Below are 9,054 nucleotides of genomic sequence, written 5' to 3' on the forward strand. Positions count from 1 at the left end.
CCCCACGGGAACCCTGCTCGCATTGGGGGTCGAAACCCCACAACACGCACGGGCAGGGAGCAAACCTCCCCCTTTCGGCGCCGTGCCACCGGGCGTTTGCAGTCGGGGTCGCCATCCCCTACCGGCACAATGGAGAACCGTTCCATACGGAAACGGCTCCCCCAGGAGCCCACTCCTCGGAGTGGGCTCCCTTGGGGTGCCGGACCCTGTGTACAGAGTCCTTCTATTTAACGGAGGACTCCGTACGGGGCGCGTTAAACCCCCAAGGCATCCCTTGGGGGAGTCCCCTCACCGCGGCAAGGCCTACCCACTAAAACCCCAGCGGGTGTCCTACCTCGGGAGCTAGTTGGTGCGGGGAGGGCTCAAGACAACAGTACTCACCTCCCCGCACCAACGCCATAAGTGCTTGCGCACTTTCTATTCTCTATATTTGCGAGAGGGGGGACACCACCTCCCCTCGTCGCTCATTCCTCTTCTTTATATCCAGCGAGGGGGGGAGTCACCCGCTCCTTACCCCCCACAAGGGTTGTTTATGTCTCGGTTTGAGTCGCATTTAGTCCTTGTAGTTATTCAGGCAGTTCCCTGCCCTCTGGGGGCGTTTTCACGAGCGCGTTCCGTGTCCTCCTTTGCTATCATAACTGATTCGCAAAATTTAAGGATCGACCCTCGCTTCTGTTTGTCCAGTAGGGACCTCAATATTGTCGGATAAGGCAGGTCATTTCCTATCTCCCGTATGAGGTCCTCCCTGTCCCTGTCCCACGCCGGACACTCCCGGATGGTATGGTATGCCGTGTCCAACTTTGACGGGCAGTGCCAGCATCTTGAGGATGCCTCCTTTTGTATGCGATGTAGGTACTGGCCATGACACCCGTGCCCCGTCAGGAGCTGGGTGCATCGGAAGGACAGGCTCACGCCGCTCTCAGCCCACTGTTGAAGGAGGGGCCGAAGGGCGATCCCCACTTCACCTCCAAACTGTCCAGGTCTTCTGGATCATGCTTCCCATTTACAGAACATTTTGTTCCTCGCTCGGGTCCTGATTGCACCCGCAGTGTTGTTAAGGACTACCCTCGCACCCCCTGAGTGCGTCTCCTTAAGAGTTTCGTATACCTCTGTGTACATTTCGGCTTTTAGCAGCATCGGTGGCGACCCTGCTAGCATTGTCGCTGTAGCGAAGCTAACAGTTCTATAGCCCTTTATAATTCTACAGGCTACAATTCGCTGGGCCTGCTGGAGCCTTCTTTGGATGGGCCTACTCGAGGCCACTCTATCAGTCCACGCAGGAGCCGCATAGAGGGCTATTGAGTCGACTATCGAAGCGTGTAGTCGTCTAACTCTGGCACTAGGGGATCGATTTTATATCTTGAAATGAAGTGAAAATTACAAAAGTGAGCGACTTTACTAGACTATTGATAATTTCATTGGTCAACGCCTAGTAAATTTGTTCACTTTTGTAATTTTCACCTTGTTTCAAGATACAGAATCAACCCTTAGGTCCTCCAATATTGGGCAGTGTTCTCATCAGAGCGGTCGTTGCTCGGACCAGCTTTCCCATAGCCCGAAAGTGTTGCTCATATTTCCAGTGGCTGTCTACCGTCACGCCCAGGTATTTAAGGGTGTCCTTAATTGGTATCTCCGTGCCGTCGATCATTACACAGGAGTTCGCAAGAGGACCCCGGCGTCTATCTCCCCTGAAGTGGATTGCTTCCGATTTGCCTGCAGATATCCTCAGTCCCAATCTTTTGATATGAGCTACCACATCCGCGACCGCCTCGTTGGCCTTGAGGATTGCCTCCTGCCAATCGTGTCCTCCTGCCAGGACAAACGTGTCGTCCGCATACGCCACGACCCTAGAGTCCTCTGGCAGATCAGCACTTTTCAGCACTTCGTTGAAGCCTAGTGTCCAAAGGCATGGACCGAGGACGGAGCCCTGCGGCACTCCACGCTCAACCAATCTGATGCAGGTATCGCCGTTTCCGTTTATATACGCCAGTTGTCTGTTGGACAGGTATGCATGTAGCACCCTCCTCAGATAGTATGGCAAATTTACCGCGCGCAGCGCCTTTCCGATACTGTTCCACGGGAGGGAGTTGAAGGCATTCGAGATGTCAATCGACACCCCGACCACCACTCCCCCCGTGGACTCGATGTATTCCTCTGCGAAATCCCTCACGCAGATTATAGCGTCAGTGGTATTACGCCCTTTACGGAAGCCGAATTGACTCGCATTTAAACTGGAGCCAGTACCCAGCCTATCCAAGAAGCAAGTTACTCTTCCCACGATCACTCTTTCGAATATCTTGGCTTCTTCATCCAACAAGCATATTGGTCGATAACCCGAAGGACTATCGGCCGGCTTGTTTTCCTTTCGGAGCAGGACCAGTTTTGCCCTTTTCCAAGCCTCCGGAAAGACTCCATCTTTCAGGCATCGAGTAAGAAGCCCCTTCATGCGCGCGTGCAAACCGGTCATTGCCTTTGCCCACGCTTGGGACGGCACACCACTGGGGCCCGGTACAGCATTTCTTTGCCTCATCCTTTTAACAGCCGTTTGTACTTCTTCTGAGGACACCTCCATCTTCGGTTGCCAGCTACCGGAGCCCGTGAGGGGAAGGCTGTCTCTCTCCCGCCATTCCTTCCCGTCCTCGTCCTCCGGGGCTGGGAAGAGGGTACCCAGGGTTTCTTCGAGGAAAGCGAGATCCAGCTCCTCCTGATCCAGGCGCCGTTTGCGTGCTCTCTTAACAGCTCTGCGGGCATTATGGGCTGCCTCTCTTAATTGAGCTACTTCGTCGTTCCACCAATGAGTGGATTTCTTGGCACGAAATCTCGCCCTGGGCATCGCAGCGTCGCAAGCAACCACTGCAATCCTCTGCAGTCTTGCTGCTTCCTCATTGGGATCGTTATCTACGACACCTGCCGTCCAAATGCAGGCCGTGATCGCTGCTTCAAACATGTCGTTGTTCAATTTTCTGACGGCCCATCTATGTTCTTTCATCCTCTGCCTTTTCTCCTGCGAGGCTGTCCTACCTATACTCATTGTTATAAACAGGTGATCGGACATAGTCTCCTCTTGTCGTACTTGCCAGTCGTGTATTTTCCTCGCCACGCTGGGAAAAGCCCATGTTATATCGACAATGGACTCCCCCGTGGTTCGTACACAGGTGCCTGCTTTTCCAACATTAATGCAGCTTAAACCCAACATCGCTGCCCAGTCTTCCAGCAGTCGGCCCCTTTGGTTAGTGAATCTATCACCCCACAAGGTGGACCTGGAATTGAAGTCTCCGGCCACAATTATTGGGCTACCCATATGGCCTTGCAGATGGTTCGCAAGGTCCTCCAGGACTCTCTCAAAGTCGGCTCTATTTATATTTGGTGATATGTAGACCCCCGTGACTATCATGTCTCCCCACCTAACTGACACGAAACCCCGTCCCGCATATATCTTAGATAATGGGAGCGGGTGGTTGTTATTTCGTCGCCAATGTATGGCCACGTCTCCATTCAAATCCCCCATCCAATGGGGGTGATCTAGGATCCGATGCGGTTCAGTGACCATCGCCAACCCGACATTGAGATCTATCATAGACTGCACCAGGATATCCTGGGCAGCTCGAGCTCTATTTAGATTGGTCTGTAGTAGTGTATTGGCCATTTATGTGTTCGATAATTTCGCTACCATCTTTAGGTCCTGCGACCATTTCGTGGACTCCGGGTCCTCTTCTCTTCCGAGGGAACTGGGTCCTCAAAGTTCTCTCGGGACGTATCTGTTCCCTCCTGGTCAAGGTTCATAAGGGACTCCAGACAGGCACAACCATTTGAAGTCCTTATCTCGCTTGTAGAATTTGGACCGTGGGTTTCACTTATACCCCCCTTACTAGTTCCCGGATCTTGCTCCGGGGCACTCTGTTTAGAGGACTCCTTGGTCGCAACCATTCTCGTGGGTTTTTCCTCGTGGATCCGTTGAGTTCTCGCATCTTTTTGCGATCTATCCTTTCTGCCTTTTGCGGAATCGCAGGCATTACCGCCCATTCTGTGACCAGACGGGAATCCAGCCTTCTTACACACCAGGCAGTTCGCTTTCTGGCAGTCTCTGGCCTGGTGTCCTGCCTCTCCGCATCTAAAGCAAGAGAGACTGCAGTCCTCGTTGGCTTTGCATTCCGCCTTTACATGGCCAAACCTTAAGCACCTGAAGCATTGCATCTTGCGCTCCGGCAGTGGTGTTATTCTCGCTGTTGTCCATCCTATCGTTAACTTCTTCCTTTCAATCAGTACATTGGCCGCGCCAATTGGGCACTTGGCCCAAATTGCCCCTAGTCCATTGCGGGCCCTTATTATAGGACCTATTTTTATGTCCGCATGATTGCAATTTGTTGCATTTACTATGGCATGCAGGACGTCCATGGCCGTTACTGAGTCATCCAGATTATTTATTCTGATCTCCGCCGTCTTAATGGGGCGCGAGATTTTAATCTCTAAGTTGTCTGCAAAAATTTCCTGCAGTTTATTTGCGAGGGCATCAGCCTTGGTCGCATTGTCCGGCCCCGGTACTTCAAATAGGAACGCCCCCGTCTTTGCTCGACGTGGGCGCAGCTCTGTAATGCCCAGTTCATTTAAATTGATACGCTCTTTCGCCAAACTCAGCGTACCAGCGTACGTCGCCTCCCCCTCGGCGAGGATCTGCACCATCGCCGTGCGCGGCGGTTTTCTCCTCTTGACTTCAAGAGGAGTTTTTGGGCCACTAGGCCCTCCTGGGGGTTTTGCGGGTTCCCCTTACCTGAGCTGCCTTGTAAAGGCTCTCTTGGCTTTTCTGCCTATCACAGTAGCCCACGTCTCGGTCATCTCTGCTGGCTTACTTGCCGCCTTAGTTTCAGAGCGTGGTTCCTCTTTACGAGTCTCTTTTAGGGGAGGCTTCGCATTACGAGATCTAGACCTCGTCCTCTCCTTTTGCTCGCTTTGATTATCGGTCTTGATTTTGAACTCCTCCCAGTTTATTTCCCGTATAAGATCCTTGATATCTCCAGGCCTGCTCGTGATCGGTTTCGAGCTTTGATCACTTTTCTTTTTTTTGCTTGGAAACATTCATTCCCACTTTCTTGTTGTCGCTATTTCCCGGTTTTGATGGCTTTTGTCTGGAAATGACCACCTTCTCGGAGTCTGTCAGGAAGCGATCTTCCAATATCCTGATCTTGTCTCCAATCTCCTGGCTGAAAGCCATTCCTCCCTAGGTGGAAGGATGACCTTTTCCGACTCATCATCACTTATCTCCATTTGGGTCGTTGAGACCTCCTCCTTGCAGGCCTTTCCTTATGTGCTTTTATTTTTATTTGATTGTCTTGGGCGAAGCGTATATTTCTTTTCAGAAGTTGCCTCAGAATCAGTGGGCCCAAGTGGGTCCTCCATGTCCTTGTCCTTTAGAGGGGCTGTCTTCATTGAGATCCCAATGTCCTTTGATCTTTTTCTTTCTATGCACCTTTTAAGGTTTGTAAGCTCTATCCTCAGTTTAACTATCTGTTCTTCCGCTAACTTCGTTTTGGCCTTCTCCTCTTCCAGTTGATTATTGAGCCTACTTTTTAGTGCAGAGATTTCCCTTTTTAGCATGGTGATCTCTCCAGAGGCCGTCTCGTCGATCGTTTTTTCCTCCCTCGTTTGGAAGACTTGGAGACAGCCCAATGTCGCCGCCGCAGACAATTTCAACGTCTTCTGGTACGTGCCCTTCAAGTTGCCGGAGGTTTTGGCAACACGCATCATCTTCATCATATATTCTTCTGCTTTGCGAGCTAGCTCTTCGCTGGACTAGTATTCAGCCTCCTCTATGTAGCGCTCAAAGTTAATTTTAAATTTGCGTAGTAGGTCCTTGCTAGAGAGTTCGCGTATAACAATCTCTCTTTTGAGCTGGAGTCGCTTTTCTTCCTGCTCGTTGACCATTTGTATTGCGTCTCGTTTCGTAATATAGCGTTCCCGCCAATCCTTTTTCGGGGCATTATCCCCCGTATGGTCATCCCGAGATGGGCCGGGAGTGGAATGTTCCCCCCTTTCTATTTCTTTAGGGACGAAGGCCACCTCATCATTGATCGCCGCGATTTTGTCGGGGGGCTCACCTGAGTCTTCCCCCTCATCCTCCTCCGCCCTTTTGCCAGAGTTGGGCTTGCGGAAGAGGGAGTCTGAATATGTCTCCTCTTTCCTGCTCTCCACTGCCGAGAGCTCTGAGTCAGAGGAGATATTTCTCACTGAGCTGGATATGCTCCTTTTGGACGCCATCGAGTCCCTACGCCCCTTGGAGTTTCTTGGGCCCGGGTGTTTCCACGATGACTTCCCCTCTGTAGAGGAGGTCCCAGCCACTTCCACGGAAGTCAGCATTGGCGGACTTACAGACCGGTCCCCCGACTGTGGGGAGCCAATTCCTCCCCTAAGGCGCATTAGACTGTACATGTCCTCTCCTTGCTCCTCAGGACTAAGGTACTCTCCGTCCTCATCCTCATAGCTGAGGTTGTAATAGGACTCGTTGAAGGGGACGATGAGATCCGTCCCTTCACTATCTCATTCTAGTTGGGCAGAGACCGTCTCTGTCTCTGAGCTCTTGTCTCGAGTGCTGTCATCGTCTTCATTTTCCGAATGGACCTGGACCTTTCCCTTATTGGTGGACATCTCCCCCGTTGCTGCTACCATCGCCGTCTCTATGATCGGCGTAGTCGTCGTCATTTCTGACGATGTCACTATCTCCGTCGTCATCGTCGCAGGCACATTTCGAGTCGATGGCGGACCTGCGATGCACCCGCCATCGCGCCTGTCGCATGATACCTGGTCTGAAGCGACCAGGTCCGACATGAGGGTGGCCAGGACGCCACCTCCCCCACGCCGGCAACTGTCGGTACCGAAATCGACTGCTGACGTAATTTTCTTCTCCTTGTTCTCCATTATCATTATTATATAAGGTGGGGCCATTTTACAAGCCGCCCCAGGCCGGGTGTACGATTTTCCTTCCGGGTTTTAGAGGGTTTTCCTTCCCTTCCACCGTACCGACGGACCCCGCCTCGGAATAATTCTGAGCGTCTCCGGCGGACCGGGCCAGCAGGCCCTGCCTCGGAATACGTCCGAGCGGCCCTGCTGCCCCCCTCTAGAAGAGACAGGCGGCCCTGCCCGGGAAACGTCCCGGCGGCCCACCCAACCTTCCCTACGGAGGGCTGTCCCGAGGGACAGGGAAAGAGAGCGCCCCACGAGGAAACCTACCGGCAGTGGAGGTCGAAACCCCACATCAAGTCACGGGCAGGGAGCAGACTTCCCTCTATCGGCGTCGTGCTGGGCGATTGAAGTCGGGGCCACCAACCCCTACCGGCACTCCTTTCGGTGCGGCCCCCCCAGAGACCCACTCCGAAGAGTGAGCCCCCTTGGGGTGCCGGACTCAGTGTACAGAGTCCTCCTATTTAGCAAAGGACTCCGTACGGGACGCGTTAGACCCCCAAGGTTTCCCTTGGGAGAGCCCCATCGCCATGGCAAGGCCGCGTCCCACGAGGGGGATCCTTGCGACCGACCGCATTTTCTCCCAGTCCGCCAAATAGTTATAAAAGGACACAATTAATTCCAGAACGATACGGAAAATATAACAACGATACCAACCACCACAGCAGCAGCGAGGAAAGCTTTTCCGCAGGAAACCCTCGACACAGCCTCAAAGAAGGATGGCGAGACCACAGAACGGACAACGGATCCGGAAGACCACTTGAAGACCGCATAAAAAATGATTAGATAATGCGGGATGAACATATTTTATTATTTTATCGTTTGTATTAGTTTGACAGTTTTATTAGTCAGTTATTTGTAAAAGGTCTATGCCACACACAAGCTGTGATGTTTTATTATTTTATTATTTTATTATTTTATTATTCACATGACATAAAATCAATACACTATCATACATAATTAATTATACTACAATAAACATTTTATATTTTTCATACAATTATTTGACAAAGATCAACCTACCTAAATATCCTGGAAAACACAGGTACTGAAGGCGAACCAATCCAATCCAGTGTGATAACCTGAAAATAAATAAAGAAAATTAATTAAAAGCATGTTAAACTAAAGATAAATAAAGATTATAAATATACTTACCGATTACCTACCCATAAAAGATACGCTGTAATGGATTTGGAGACCCTGAAACAGAAAAACATTGTTAACAGACGCCGAAGAGCGATTTCGTACCAAAAAGGTTTGTAAACCACGTTATTCGAATTATTTTAACACAAATGCATGTAAGCCGAATTATGTTACTTATTTGATAATTATTTCAAGCACTTAGAGTTAATTAGAACATCTAACATTAGATAGAAAGAGATAACACATAGTTCACCAAAGAGTGACAAGAACAATAGTACAAAATTATTTAAACTCACAAACCAGGTTAAAAAACCATTTAAGGAATCATTCCATATTATTTCTCAATTATTTATAGCCACACAGAATTATCTAGAGTCAAATTTAATTATTTAAAATACATAGAAAATGATGTTCTAGTTAAAGCAAGATAGCACTAAGATACGCACAAAGCGATACAAAAGGACCTAAAACTTCATATGCGATACGATTTCAGTTAATATATTATATAAAGAAGATTTTGGAATTATTCTAGGCCAAACTAGCCATTTACTAATTAATTATAAACATTTGGAAGTATTTAGAAGCACTTAAGCACCATTCCCAACACCTACGAATTATTTAAGGGTGTAACCACACTCGCATACAAAGTTTATGTTAATTCCACATTATTTTGAATTATCTCGGCAAAAGGATCAATTATTTGATAAAAACTAATTACTTAGAGTCAAGATGAATTATTTGAGAATTATTTAGCGATGTAAGATTTATTTCCTAGCACCTGATTGGTTGCCGAGATTGTCCAACTTAAATGTTTAATTGTTCGCTTAAATTATTGTTAAAAGACGAAAGTCCATTAAGGCAATGCTAAAGCCCCCCTGTTTTACCACATTCCTATTCGGTGGGATTTCTCCGTATTGGATGTACGGATTGCAAAAGTATTATTACTTAAATTATAGTACG

The sequence above is a fragment of the Trachymyrmex cornetzi genome, unplaced genomic scaffold (genome assembly GCF_001594075.2).
Source record: "Trachymyrmex cornetzi isolate Tcor2-1 unplaced genomic scaffold, Tcor1.1 scaffold876, whole genome shotgun sequence".
NCBI classification, from domain to species: Eukaryota; Metazoa; Arthropoda; class Insecta; order Hymenoptera; family Formicidae; genus Trachymyrmex; species Trachymyrmex cornetzi.